This window comes from Haliaeetus leucocephalus, unplaced genomic scaffold (genome assembly GCF_000737465.1).
Source record: "Haliaeetus leucocephalus isolate CR32 unplaced genomic scaffold, Haliaeetus_leucocephalus-4.0 Scaffold228, whole genome shotgun sequence".
NCBI lineage: Eukaryota > Metazoa > Chordata > Aves > Accipitriformes > Accipitridae > Haliaeetus > Haliaeetus leucocephalus.
Genome location: NW_010972664.1, coordinates 18,537,000 through 18,549,651, shown reverse-complemented (window position 1 = coordinate 18,549,651; position 12,652 = coordinate 18,537,000). Strand labels below are relative to the sequence as shown.

The following is a 12,652-nucleotide window of genomic DNA, read 5'->3' as shown; positions in this document are numbered from 1 at the left end:
GGCCTTGAGCTTAATATGGCAGTTACATAAACTTGAAATAATGTGAAACTTCTGGGCATGGTTTGTGCATGACATTGTGCAAGCTGGTTTTGGACTTCAGGTTAATGGTCTACTGGCAAAAGAATAAATAATGTGCCTAAGTAAAAGAGTGCATTGATTTGTGCTTCTGTGCAGGGTGGGATAAACTCAGTCCGCGCATAATCCGGAAGAGTCCCGATACCACTTGAGGTGCACCTGCTTGTATGAAGTCCAAACTTAGCCTGTAGTCCTCACTTTACTTTCTGTTAACTGTACTTTCTATTAAAAGGTAGCATGTCCCTTCCTACGCGTCAAAGTCCCGAGTTCCTCCCAAGGTCCTTGGTAGGCCTGTAGAGATACGTTCCAAAGGAAGCGTGGGCAGAAGGCCCTTTTAAAAACTACTTTACGTGGACAGAGTAGGTGGCTGCTTAGGAGAGCAAAACAGTGATGGACCTCCTGTCCAACTAAAGTGTTCCAGGGCCCCAGAAGCCACACTTGCCGTTGCCGCTCTGGAGAGCTGCAGAGTTCTTTCTGCTCCTCTGGCATCAACTAGAACTACAAATTCATGCCTCCATGCTGATACCGCTTCCCTCCTTGTCTTTTGCTCCTGTGAGAGGAGTGTCACACCTTCATCCTAATCCTTTCTCTCTCTGCAGCAAAGGAGGGGGAATGAAAGCTCTGTGTGTGAACAAGGGAAGGCAGATTTTCACAGAATCTCACAGAAGAGGGAAGGACCTGCTTGTCAGGGACGTGGGGTTAGGCTGCTGCGTGAGGGTAGAAGATGTATCGTACGTCCTGGGAGAAGATCAAAGGTCCCAAAAACATAGATGATGGATCTCAAAAAGGAGCTGGCTTACTAGGTACAGTCTCCTGATGTCAGATTGCAAGGCAATGGACCATTAACGATAAGTCAAGAGCAAGAGTTGTGACAACTTTCCAAAGTTTCTTGCTGTTGAAAACCTGCAGCCTTTACTCACTCAGTTTGCTTTTGCTGTCTCAAGAAAGAGGAGAATAAAAGCTATTTTGTCCTTATTTTTGGGCCAGCACAAGTAAACTGAGGCTGTGGTGCTGGGGGTGTGTTCTCCGTACAAGGAAGAGGAAAGTTCAGCATTAGTAACAGAGAAAGAGGCACAATGTAGTGAACTTCATGTCTTGCTGTCCTGGTCTCGGCTGGGGTAGAGTTGATTTTCTTCCTAGTAGCTGGTACAGTGCTATGTTTTGGATTTAGTATAAGAATAATGTTGATAACATACCGACGTTTTAGTCATTGCTAAGTAGTCCTTATCCCAAATTAAGGACTTTTCAGCTTCCCATGCTCTGCCAGTGAGGAGGTGCCCAAGAAGCTGGGTGGGAGGATGGCCAGGACAGGTGGCCCGAACTAGCCAAAGGGATATTCCATACAATAGGACGTCACACTTGGTATGTAAACTTGGGAGAGTTGGCCAGGAGGGGATGATCACTGCTCGGGGACTGGCTGGGCATCGGTCAGCAAGTGGTGAGCAATTGCATTGTGCATCACTTGTTTTTCTTGGGTTACATTTCTCTTTTTTTTTAATCTCCCTTTTCTTTACTATTATTATATTTTATTTTATTTTAATTATTAAACCATTTTTATCTCAATCTATGAGTTTTACTTTTTTTTTTTTTCTCTAATTCTCCTCCCCATCCCACCGGGGGTTGTGCGGGGGGGAAGTGAGCGAGCAGTTGCGTGGTGCTTACTAGCTGGCTGGAGTTAAACCACGACACTTGCTGATGTTGCTGAGTTTATCCCGGAAATATTCAACTGCCATGTTTAATTGCTCAACACTTGGGGATATTTAGAATTCAAAATAAAGATTTATCACTTTGATCTTCTCTGCCATATGTCCCATGAAATGTATGTGCATTGCCATGTGGTTTTTCATTTCACCTCAGTATATTGCCTTTCATCCAAGATCTTGCCCTTTCATAGATAAGGGTCAGACTGAACTTCTTCAGGGCAGATCTGTGAAGAAAGTGGAGAGGGAGTACCCGTTAAACTGCAAGTATTACGTGTACACAGCGTCTCTGTGGGGATAACTGAATGTCACCTCCTGTACCAGAAATCTGCAACGAAAAGGCTTTAACTGTGCAGGGCAGTGGAAATTCAGGACTACAACTAAAGGAGGACCCTGTTTCCAAAGAAGAATTTAAGGATATGTGATTACTTTAAAATTTTAGTCATTAGAACTAATATCCTTACTCTAAGAAAAGAAGCCAGATGATCTTCCCTGACCACAGTGGCTGCAATTTTTACTTTAGTTTGCTTTGCAAGGGAGCCAGTTTCACAAGTAGACCGTATCAGTGCAGAGTAACATGACTAAGTCATATGCTCACACAGTGAAAACCTTGTATTTCTGAGTTCACAACCAAATTTTGTATCAATTTTTAATAAAGATTTTTTTACATTTTAAGATACATCAAGTACTACATTGTTCTGGCTCATGCACGTCTCCATTATTTGGATCTTACAATTTTGATTCCTTTCATATTTGATACATTTCTCATTTCTGAATCATCAGTCAGTTTTGGATGCTGTCAATATTTACATTCTTTTTCTCATCCTTAATGAATCTCTTTAATGATAACAGTCCTAGCACCTACTGCTCGGCATCGGAGTAGACTATTCTTATCTAATACCATTGATTAATAACTCATTGCTTCCTATCCGTCAGACAGTTTTTATCCACCTTATTGTATTATTATCCAGACCGTAATTCTCTAGTCTCTCTATGAGCTTCCTGTGTGGTACAGTGTCAAAGGCCTTGCTAAAATCCAAACAAATTATATCCGCCACATTTCCTTTAGCCGCCCAGTTTGTCACTGCACTGAAATACCCATCACAATGAAACATTTATTGATGTAAGTTTCTGTGTTAAACCAGAATAAATGTGAAGGTTCTGCTGTGATTGTATGATAGAGCCTGCTTCTTAACAGGTATTATCATTCTATGCACTAAAGATAATTTGAGCCATGGGAGATGATGCCATTCAACAGGAGCAGTGAGGCTGTGAAGATCAAAGCATTATGAACCTTGAAAAGAAGTGGGAGATGCTTATATGCTACAATAACTTGTAAAGGGCATAAGCAAAGTCCTCAAGCTGTATTCCAAGAGATGCTCAGAGCGTAGCAGCTTCAGAGCTGCTTCACAAAAAAGCTGTATCTTTACAGAAAGAATTGTTTGGGCAAGGCCTCGTGAAAGCTGCATGCTGTCACTGTTCCTGTTCCTTGGGAACATAAACAGGATCTAGGGACAGCTTGTGCAAGAAAACAGTTGGAATAGGGAATATCATGGTTTTCAGCAGCCAACTTGATTACCATCATCGCCCCTGTGTAGGAGGAAAGCTTCAAGAGGTAGGTAGAAGGATGCTGGGTCCCACCTGGCTATAGCAGAACTACCAGTTAAACTGCACTTTAGGAGTCCAGGGCAGGTCTTAAGTGCAGTTGTGAGGAGACTAACTCTTCAGCGGGTTGAGAAGTTGAGCTTCTAATGTGCTTTCACAGCTGGGCTTCTCAAGTGCTTGTTGCTTATTCTGTTAGCAGTAGGAATAAATGAGAGGGGTGGACTGTGCTATTAAGGGATCCGACATGTTTAACAGGTATGAGGGCCCTTGTGGTGAAATTGCATCCAGTACCTGTTTCAAAGCCGCCGTTATGGTGGGTTATGCATCGTGGCTTTTATTCAGCTGAGTGTCTCTAACTTTCTGAAACTCAAATTTCAAGGAGTGTTAGTCTTTGCCCAAAGGCAGTATTTTTCATACTTGAACGAAAATAGTTCAAATGCTGTTGGGGAGTGAGGGGTATGTGAAAAGTAGCCAAAAATACACCTTTTTCCTGATTAAAATGCTTTTCTAGCTGAAACAGCCATGGTTTGGAAATTAAAATGTGTAATGGATACAGTCTTCACTGGGAAAGTAAACTCAAAAGATGAATGCCATAAGGAAGATGAAATCTCTGTGGGCACGCAGCTTTGCAGTGAACTAATAACAGATGGAGATTTACCATTTTGACAAAGAAACCTTTGGTCTCCTGTTGTCAGTTCTTGCAGTGGCAGGAACCCTCGATCCCAGCATTACGCTGTAGGTTTTCCTCTGGTCCTGTTCTACTAAATCACAAAAACTGGGTTTCTCCCACCAGCAGCCCTGTGACCCCAGTTTGAGCCTAGGATTAGGAAGAAGCCTGGTTCAGCACTGCTATACCATAAAAATGGCCATGAGTTCAAAGACAGAACTGGAAATCACCAAAACTCCTTTGTACTTTTGAAAGAGTACAAAAGGCTCCAGTTCAGGAAAACGTTCCTTTTTGAGAGGATTCTTTAAGCATAGGCATTACTTCCCCCCCCCCCCCCTTTTTTTTTTTTTTTCCCCCACAGACAAGAGACGGGTGGCAAAATAAACCTGCTTATAGAGACCTAATATCAACTAAAGTGAATTCACCTTAAAAAAGCAGTAGCGTAATGCTGTATCTATGTTAATAAGATTTGTTCTTTTGCATTACTGATGAGCCTAGTCAGAACATTGTGCTGATGTGTCTATACTGGTTCCAATTTCAAAGTTTGCTTATTTGTTGTTAGATGAGGAGCCTGTACAGCATCGACCTCTGTCTCTGATTTCTGTGACACAATTAGTCCATGGCCCTGCTTATGTTTTCAAACCTAAAATGCCAGAAAGTAATCTGGGCTATATCCTAAGTCAATGTTTGGATTCTGAAGCTGGAATGCGGTCTCTTGACTGGCCTCTGAGATTATTTGAAAATTCTCTTGACAGTAATGGGCTTGATTTTTTTTGTTCATTATTTTGGTTTTTTTGGTCGTCGTCGTCGTCCCCCCAACACCCTTCCCCTGGTTGTTGAAGAAGGCTTTCTTAATATAATCAATGGGTTTTTTCCTGAGTTAAGGATGTTGGTATTTTACTTTCTGTGAACAGTTATTTGTAGCAGTTGCTTCATCATTGATTTGCAGTTCTAGAAGTGAGAGCAATGATATGAGCAAGTAGTTTGAAAAAGATCAATTGACTAGTGTTGTAAATTCTATGTAGAAAATTCAAAAGATATCGATAAGTGTTCTGCTGTGTTCTCTCCTAGCATTCCCTCTCCTCATAACTAATCAACTGTATATGATTCTCATTAACTTGCTCCAGCTGACTTCAAGTATTCAAGGAAAATCAAACCCTTACAGATACGGACCTTCCTTATTGCAAGAGGTTGCAGAAGGCTGGCATCTTCTGAAATGTTTTCCAATGACAAATGATACTTTTTTCCTTCTCTTTAATTTTTAGGTGGAGTGAATGTGGTTCCTATGAAAGCGGGGGACTAGACCATAAACATGAGTCAGGCACACTAGAGTCAGGTGCCATAGAAGTCGTGGAATACTGCTTATGAACTTTGGTCGTTGTACAGGCAGTAGCTTTGCTCTCACAGTTTTCAGGCTCTGCATAAACTTTATGGCAAGCGAGAATCACGAGAAAGCAGAGCAAAACATGTTTACCTTCTAATATTTGTTTTTAAAGCCTTTACTGAGAGCTAATACTTGCTCTCGTGTTAACGCTCTACTAACATACCTCATTCCTGACCTGCCGTACTCCTCATTCTTGCAATTCCAGCTCTTGGGCCTCTCTCAAGCAAAAGTTCACCGGCTGTTCTTGAGCCACGTCTCTTGCTTTCCAGAAAGGGATCAGAGCACTCTTTTCAGACAACGGTCCCCTGCCCCACAGTGCGTGCTAAGTGTGCTCACCCGTGTGCAGGAACGCGGGTCCTGCCTAAGAAGCTGCCTCCATTTCTACCTCTCACTCATACATACCTGTCTAAATAGTTTCATCTCGAGGTCACAGATTTCTCAGTTTGTAAAAGGAAGACGTTATTAAAGTGGCAGTGATTGATATTCTGGGTTTAATGAGGTTTTCTGTAGGTTTTGCTCTGGGTTTAACTCCAACTTGTAGCTAAAATAGCTCTTTAAGATGCTCTCTGGCTGCGTGTTTTGTATGTCAGGTGTTCGGTTAACTAAAGTTATTTAATTGAAGTTTTTGAGGACGGCGGTGAACACGCTTTCACAGCGAGCTGTTTCCGAGGCTCCGTTTCTGTTAACGGGTGGATCTTTTATTGGGTGGATTGTAGTGCGTGCAGGCACTGTGCCCTGGGGCTTAACTTGCAGAGTAACGCTAGATGTTGGGTTTCCTCCTTTTCCTTTCCAGTCAGAAGAATGCGCACGAAGCGGGAAGAACTTCAGGTTAAAACTGCTAGGAAAATCCAGGGAAGAGCAGTTGTCGGGATAGTGCCCAGCATGGGAAGGGGGTGCTGTACCTTTGTGTTTTGATAGGAGAAGGCTAAATGCTTCCTCCTTCTTGACAAGAAAATGGGGGTTTTGGACAAAATTCACTGTGATGAAGTCCATGCACCGATTTATTCCTATTTAGGTCATCGGAATAGGGCTTCAGTGGAGCAGTCTGTATGCTGGCTCTCTATACAGGGATACATTTCACCCTCAGTGAATGCTCTTTGTTTTCTCAGTTGAGGTCAGTTTTTCATTGCAATCATTAAAAGAAATAGCTTTGGATTGCAAATACCGCTGCCCCTCTCCTTCCCTGCCAGCAGGCTAGCGTTACAGTCCTGAAGATGTTAGAAAAGGGTAAATTTGGAAGGGGAAGGAAGGGAAAGAAATGGAAGTCCAGAGGCTGAAGCTGTTATCACCTATCCGGCAGTTGTGCTGCTGCCTACTTCTGATGGACTTACCATTTTTTTTTTTGCCTGGATTTCTCCACTGCTCCTCTGTCTATCTTACTAGATGCCAGTCAGCAGAAAGGAGGAGTGTTATTTTATATAAAGATTGTCTAAAGGACGAGGAACACATTTCTCAAATGGTTCCTTGAAGAAGAATTTCATCCAAGCCTATAAAGGTTATCCTGTGGCAGCATCGTCCTAGTGCCTCTGTCGGGGGCTCTTGTTCCTTCATTCGAATGCTCAAGAATCGGTTCTGCATAAGATTTGATAATTCTTGCTGTGCTGTCCCCTTCCGTACTCTCTGCTTTGCCTCCTGCTTTTCAATACCTCTGATCTTGACGGAGTGGAAAAGTTAAACCTAAAAATAAGTTCCCGAGCGTGTTCCCATGTGTGGTATAGATGTGCGTATGAACAGGTTGGTGTGACAGTATATCGTCTGATACAGTGCGTTTCTTTTTAAACATCTGTGGGGACGGATTGGGAAGGCTCATGTAACACTAAAGTCTGAAGAACTGGATTTTTACTCATGGGAGAACAAAGAAAAAATTTCACTTAGGAATTGCCCCCGGTCTGTGGGACATTCAAAATCAGCATTAGATTCTCATCCAGGATTATTTGCAGATCTCTCTCAGTGTGCTGCTGGTGATGAGAATAGCTTTGACTTTGAATGGGGTAAATTAGGCAAGTTATGCTGTCACCTTTTAAAAATAAAATTTAATCAAGTTTTGATTTGTTCCTTTAATGAATCATTGGTACATTGTATGTGTCTCTGTAAATTGCTGTATGGTTTGTTATTATGAGGCCAAATCCTGACAACTTATTGCAAAATTGTTTTAATTTATTATTAATATTTTTTGTTTTTCTCATTTCTTCTGGTTTTGGAGCCTTTATAATTAGACATAATTAAAACCACAGGTTTTAAACTCCAGTCTAACATTTAAACTCATATTTATGGTGCAACCCCTGGAGTTTTATTGTCATTCCAACTGCATTTTGGAAAAAAAAAAAATTTTTTTTTTGCATCTGTTCAAATGCTATGTCTACAGCTACCACTTCTTAATCATCTGTTTTGCACAGTAAAATGACATTTATTTTACACGATAAGAAACCTTGCAGTTTTATAAAGTAGTTATTTCATATCCTTTAACAAAAGGGTGCAAGGGACCTTTTGCCTTGTACGCTTTAAAAACAGCTTTCCTCTTTTTGAACTTGTCTTTCTCTGCTCCTCCATGCAACAGTCTGAAAGTGCTACATGCTGTAGAACGAATTTTAAAAAAATGTTGTTGGCTGGCATTATGTAAAACCATATTTTTCCTTTTGGTGCGTATGTTCTGGTCCTAGCAATGTCCTTGTTTTGCTGAAATTAACATTTTTTCCCCTCACAGTCGTTGGTATGTGGTGGTGTTTTTCTGTCTTCTTTAATTGTGATGCTTATTTTTTTTTAATTAGTATAAGGTTGATTGTTAAAATTAAGTGGCAGAAGGCTTCTTTCCAAGTTATTCAGAGATCTTTTGCTGAAGAAATATATTTTGCTACTCTCAATTGCCTTTTTCCCCTTCTTCTTTCATTGCAAACTACTCTGGGAAGAGCTTCTTTTAACAAAAAAAAAAAAAAGGCTACGCTTGACTGATAATGCATTGCTTTGGATGGTGAAACATTATGAAAGTTTAATTTTTAATTAAATCTGAAATACCAATTATAACTGAAAGAGATTTTAACCTGTTTCTTTTCAGACTGCCTGAAGTTACATTGTAGATGCTGAAATCACTGCACCTTAAAAACAAAAAGATTAAGCTGCACTGCATTCCTGTAAGTAAAAGCTTTTCCGGTACCTTTTGTCCGTATTTTTACTCTATATGCATCCCAAGTGTTAGCATAGTAGCTGGTCTTGGATAAAGGTCAGAGTCCCCTTGAATGGGATTCAGAAGTTCAAAGGATGTTTTATTTAAAAACTAAACCAGAATTTACATCTTACAGATCTTTAATTTCAGAACCCTGAATAGATCATTCTCTTCTGCTTTGTTTTGAATATTATTAGGAATAGTGTACATCTCTGTGTTTGTTGACTTACAGTTCCTGTCGCTTTGTCAGTGAGGATTTCTGCACTTTGGTGCAGAGATAACAGAAAGTAGCAGAAGATTCCTTATAGCATAAAATATAGGTTATTCTCTTTTCGTGATGTCATAACAAATTCTTCTCCTTTATACAAGAAAAAAACCAAACAACTTTCTGATGACATCACAGGGAGCTTCAGCTGCTTTAGGCTGTAGATGAAGGCAGAAATGCCGAATTCATCTGTGCTGTGACACAACAAACAGTCAAAATAATGTCTTGCGTCTCTCAGCAAGAAAGGAGTCTCTTTCTAAGAGCATAGTTATTCCATACATGCAAGTCAGATCGTACATCAGTCGGATCTACCCTTATTTAGAATCTGCTTATTGAATGTATTTGGGACAATAATTAAGATTTGGAACTTCAGTGGCTGAACAACAGGCATGCAAAAGAGGATTGGAAAATATAGCAGATTCAGATACTCTGAATTTAATGAAATAATATATGAATAAAAATCCAGGAGCTTGTAGATAGTAGGAAAAAATTTATTTTAGTTGGACGGCACAAAGCTGTGGAATATTACAAGGCAAAGTTGGTTTGTTTTCTTGTTTAAGATCAAAATGTGCAGTCTGTAAGGAAATCCAGAGCCTTCTTCCAAAGTGGTACTTTTGTACTTCAGTGTTAAAATATTTTAACTATTACATGGGATTTTTTTTCCCTACCCCCCCTCCCCTTTTGTTTTTTTTAAACTGTATTTTAAAGATTTATTTTAAACTAGCTGAAGGGTACAGTACAGTGTGGGCAGCTAATGCATGCCCCTTCCAGCATGGAGCGCCAAGCGTGACTCAGGCAGGCAGATTGTGCCATTCTGGCTCTACTCCACTGTGTTTTTACATTACTGGCAAGGGCCATGCCATTGTGTTGTTTAAATATTGTGTATTAACTGCAGGCTGTGGCCAGTGAATGGTATTTAACATTTTCTGCTCATCATTCCTGAATATGAGCAGCTTCCCTGGCCACCAGAGGTTAACCTTGCAATTACACTGGTGAGCCGAGTTGAAAACACTTGTGGATTTGCTGGGTCCAGCAGCAATTTAAAGGGAGGTGATGGGGGGAAAAATGGGGGAACACTTCTGAATCCGTGAGTACAGAATTTCAAAGTTGTCTTGTGATTTTGCGTGAACAACCAGGAGAATTGTTGTTGGAAAGTAGAAGTAATTCTCTTTCCAAAATGCAGCAGCAGAGTGAGGACTGAATTAAGGCAAGTTCTCTGAATCCTTAGGATCCAGATGGTCGGTAAGTCCTGCATAGACAGTCCTAAGGCAGAATACCAGGTAGCAATATATGGGCCTGATGATTGGTGCTGGCTGGAATGGGCTTTTTTTAGTTATATGAGACTCTAGACTTTGGAGGGGAAATAAATACACAAGTGTAAAACTCGTATATAGGATTTTTTTTTTTTTTTTAATCAAGGGTGTCATGGACATCAAAGCAGAGATGTTGAGCAGCTTGCTCAAAGTCAGAGTAAATCAGTGGTCAAACTGGGAAAAGAGTGTGGGATCACGACTCCCAAGTCTGGTCTGTTCTGCCTATTTTTTCTTTCTGTTCCATGAAGTAAAGGTCCAAGTCTTTGAGTTTCTTGTGTCATTTGCTTTTTCCAAAAAAACACCCCACCTGTAAACTTCTAGCTGCTTCTAAGTTCTGTAGCCTTGGCATACAGCCTGTCTCTGGAATACAGAAGAACAAAGCGGGGGAACTTTCACGTATGTGCATGTACTCTGTAAAATGAGGATGTGATTCTTGTTCTACCTGGTGTCCATGTAACTAGTAACTTGGCACAATAAAAATGGGAGCATCTTCTTTTAGAGGAAAGTATGCTTTAAGGATTTCCTTTGTTACCTATGTATGTTTGCTGTAATCAGGTACTTCTAATTAAGATCTTTAATAAAGTGAACTTGCCAGTATGGCTTTCCTGTATTAACCCAAAAACAGCAAGAAGAAAAGGCAGGCCATGCTCTGGTAGTTTTCTGGGGTCTTTTGTATTGGATTTCTTTAACTGAAGGGTGGAAAACTTCCTTTAGGGTAAGGATGTCCCTAAAGCAACTGGTTAATGTAAGATGGGCCAAATTGTCAGCTAATACAAAAATATGCTTGACTCGATACATGGCATTAGACAAAAATCCAGATTCACAATACATGGACATCTGGCAGGCAGTTGCATAAAACCCAGCCTTCTAAATGTAGTACAGGCATGCTCTTAATAGGAAAGGTCCGTGGCCTGGATTCTTGCAATGTTGGGTGCTCTGGCCGTGTTTTGCTGTTTACTAAAGTTATGTGGGTTGATAGGCAAGTAGATCCATTGGGGTCCGTGGGACTGCTCAAATACTTAACTTCAAGGATGTGGTTAAGTACTTTGCTGTTTGCAACTAACCCCAAATAGGATTAAGTCAAGCATGAGGAGTTACCTCTGCTGACATTCAGCATCTTCTCGATTTTAGAACGAGACAATGACAGCATGTTGTGTGTGGAGGAAAAGGATTCTGTATGCACAACCTGAAAACCTATACAGGAGACGCACTGGATGTGCTTTCAAAGCAATGGTTTTAGTTACATTGCCATCGGCTAAGGCCAATAAGGAGTATACAACACATTATTTTTGTTAAAAGAGAGGTTTGTCAAGTTTTCAGCCTTACGCAGCCTTGTGATCTGATTACTGACCAAGAGATCCGGTGTGCTAATTTTAACGGGTGCTGGCTCACGGAGTGGCATTGGACAGGTCATTTAACTTCGCTCTGCCTTGTCCACCAGATCACTTTTTCAATCTGGCTCAAACTGATACAGCTCTGAACATTACTGAGTTTGCGTTTGCAAAGCGTAGAGGAGGAATAGTAACCATTGTTATTATTAATAAGTATATTGTGTAGACAGATCACGAGGGATGGAGATACAGCCACTCGTGGGGGTGATCTTTCACAGCTCACTTGTGCCTTTGTTTAATTCCATCACTCAAAGGTATCAAGGCCAACTCCAATTTACAGAAGTATTTCTCATGTCACTCTCCCTACTGTTGAGTATTTTATTGTTCGTGTTCTCTCTCCGTCTGTTTCTCTGCTACTCTCCTCCATGCTGAATTAACCTTGCGTACCAAACTTTATTCCCCTTTTTTTGTATTATGCAGCAGAGACGTTTGTGTAGCCTCCAAATTACAGAAAGCAAATTCATTTTGTCTAGCGATTGTTTGCTGATGATGTATGAAACAGACAGAAGACAGTTTGAATTTTCATAAGTTCAATTGAGCTTGCAGGCATAAGGAAAGGAACAGGCAGAACCCAAGCCAATGTGACACAGTAAGCTGGCATCCCGGAGCGCGTGCTGCATGGGTAGCGTCAGCATGTCAGGGCTGAGAAGGGCTTCGTCCATCACAGCAGTGCTTTTAAATGAAGGAAGAGTTTTGAAACAACAAACAAGCTACCTTACTGCGTTCTTTACAGCACAAGAATCCTCGCAGTTCCTGATGGATATGGGATCTGTCCTGCCCTCCTGTACCTTGGTGTTTTAACTAGAATTTCTGTCTAAGATGGGCTTTGTTGAGCCCTGCAAATTCCCAGTTCCTGTTCTTCTGACAAAACGTAAACTCTCAACAGTTTGCTAAGCCCCCCCCCCCCCTTTTTTTTTTTTTTTTGATACAGAAGATACTGGCTTGTAGAAGCTACGCTAGAGAAGACGTGTGCAAATGTGAAATGAGTATGGAAGTGTGCTTCCTTTGAACAAAGATCAATGTCTTGGGGCTAACTGTCACTGAGGAATTGTGTTTGCACTAACAAAGAGAATTAATTTTGCCTTTTCCCCT

The 12,652-nt window shown here is 40.9% G+C and overlaps 1 long non-coding RNA gene across 1 annotated transcript in view; it reads left to right on the top strand.

Annotated features, from left to right (window-relative positions):
• LOC104831687 overlaps positions 1-8,925 on the top strand; it is a 143,300-nt gene extending 134,375 nt beyond the window's left edge. Inside the window, exon 4 of the long non-coding RNA XR_774319.1 lies at positions 8,484-8,925. This is a non-coding gene — a long non-coding RNA (uncharacterized LOC104831687). The remainder of the gene's footprint in view (positions 1-8,483) is intronic.
• The last annotated feature ends 3,727 nt before the right edge of the window (positions 8,926-12,652 follow it).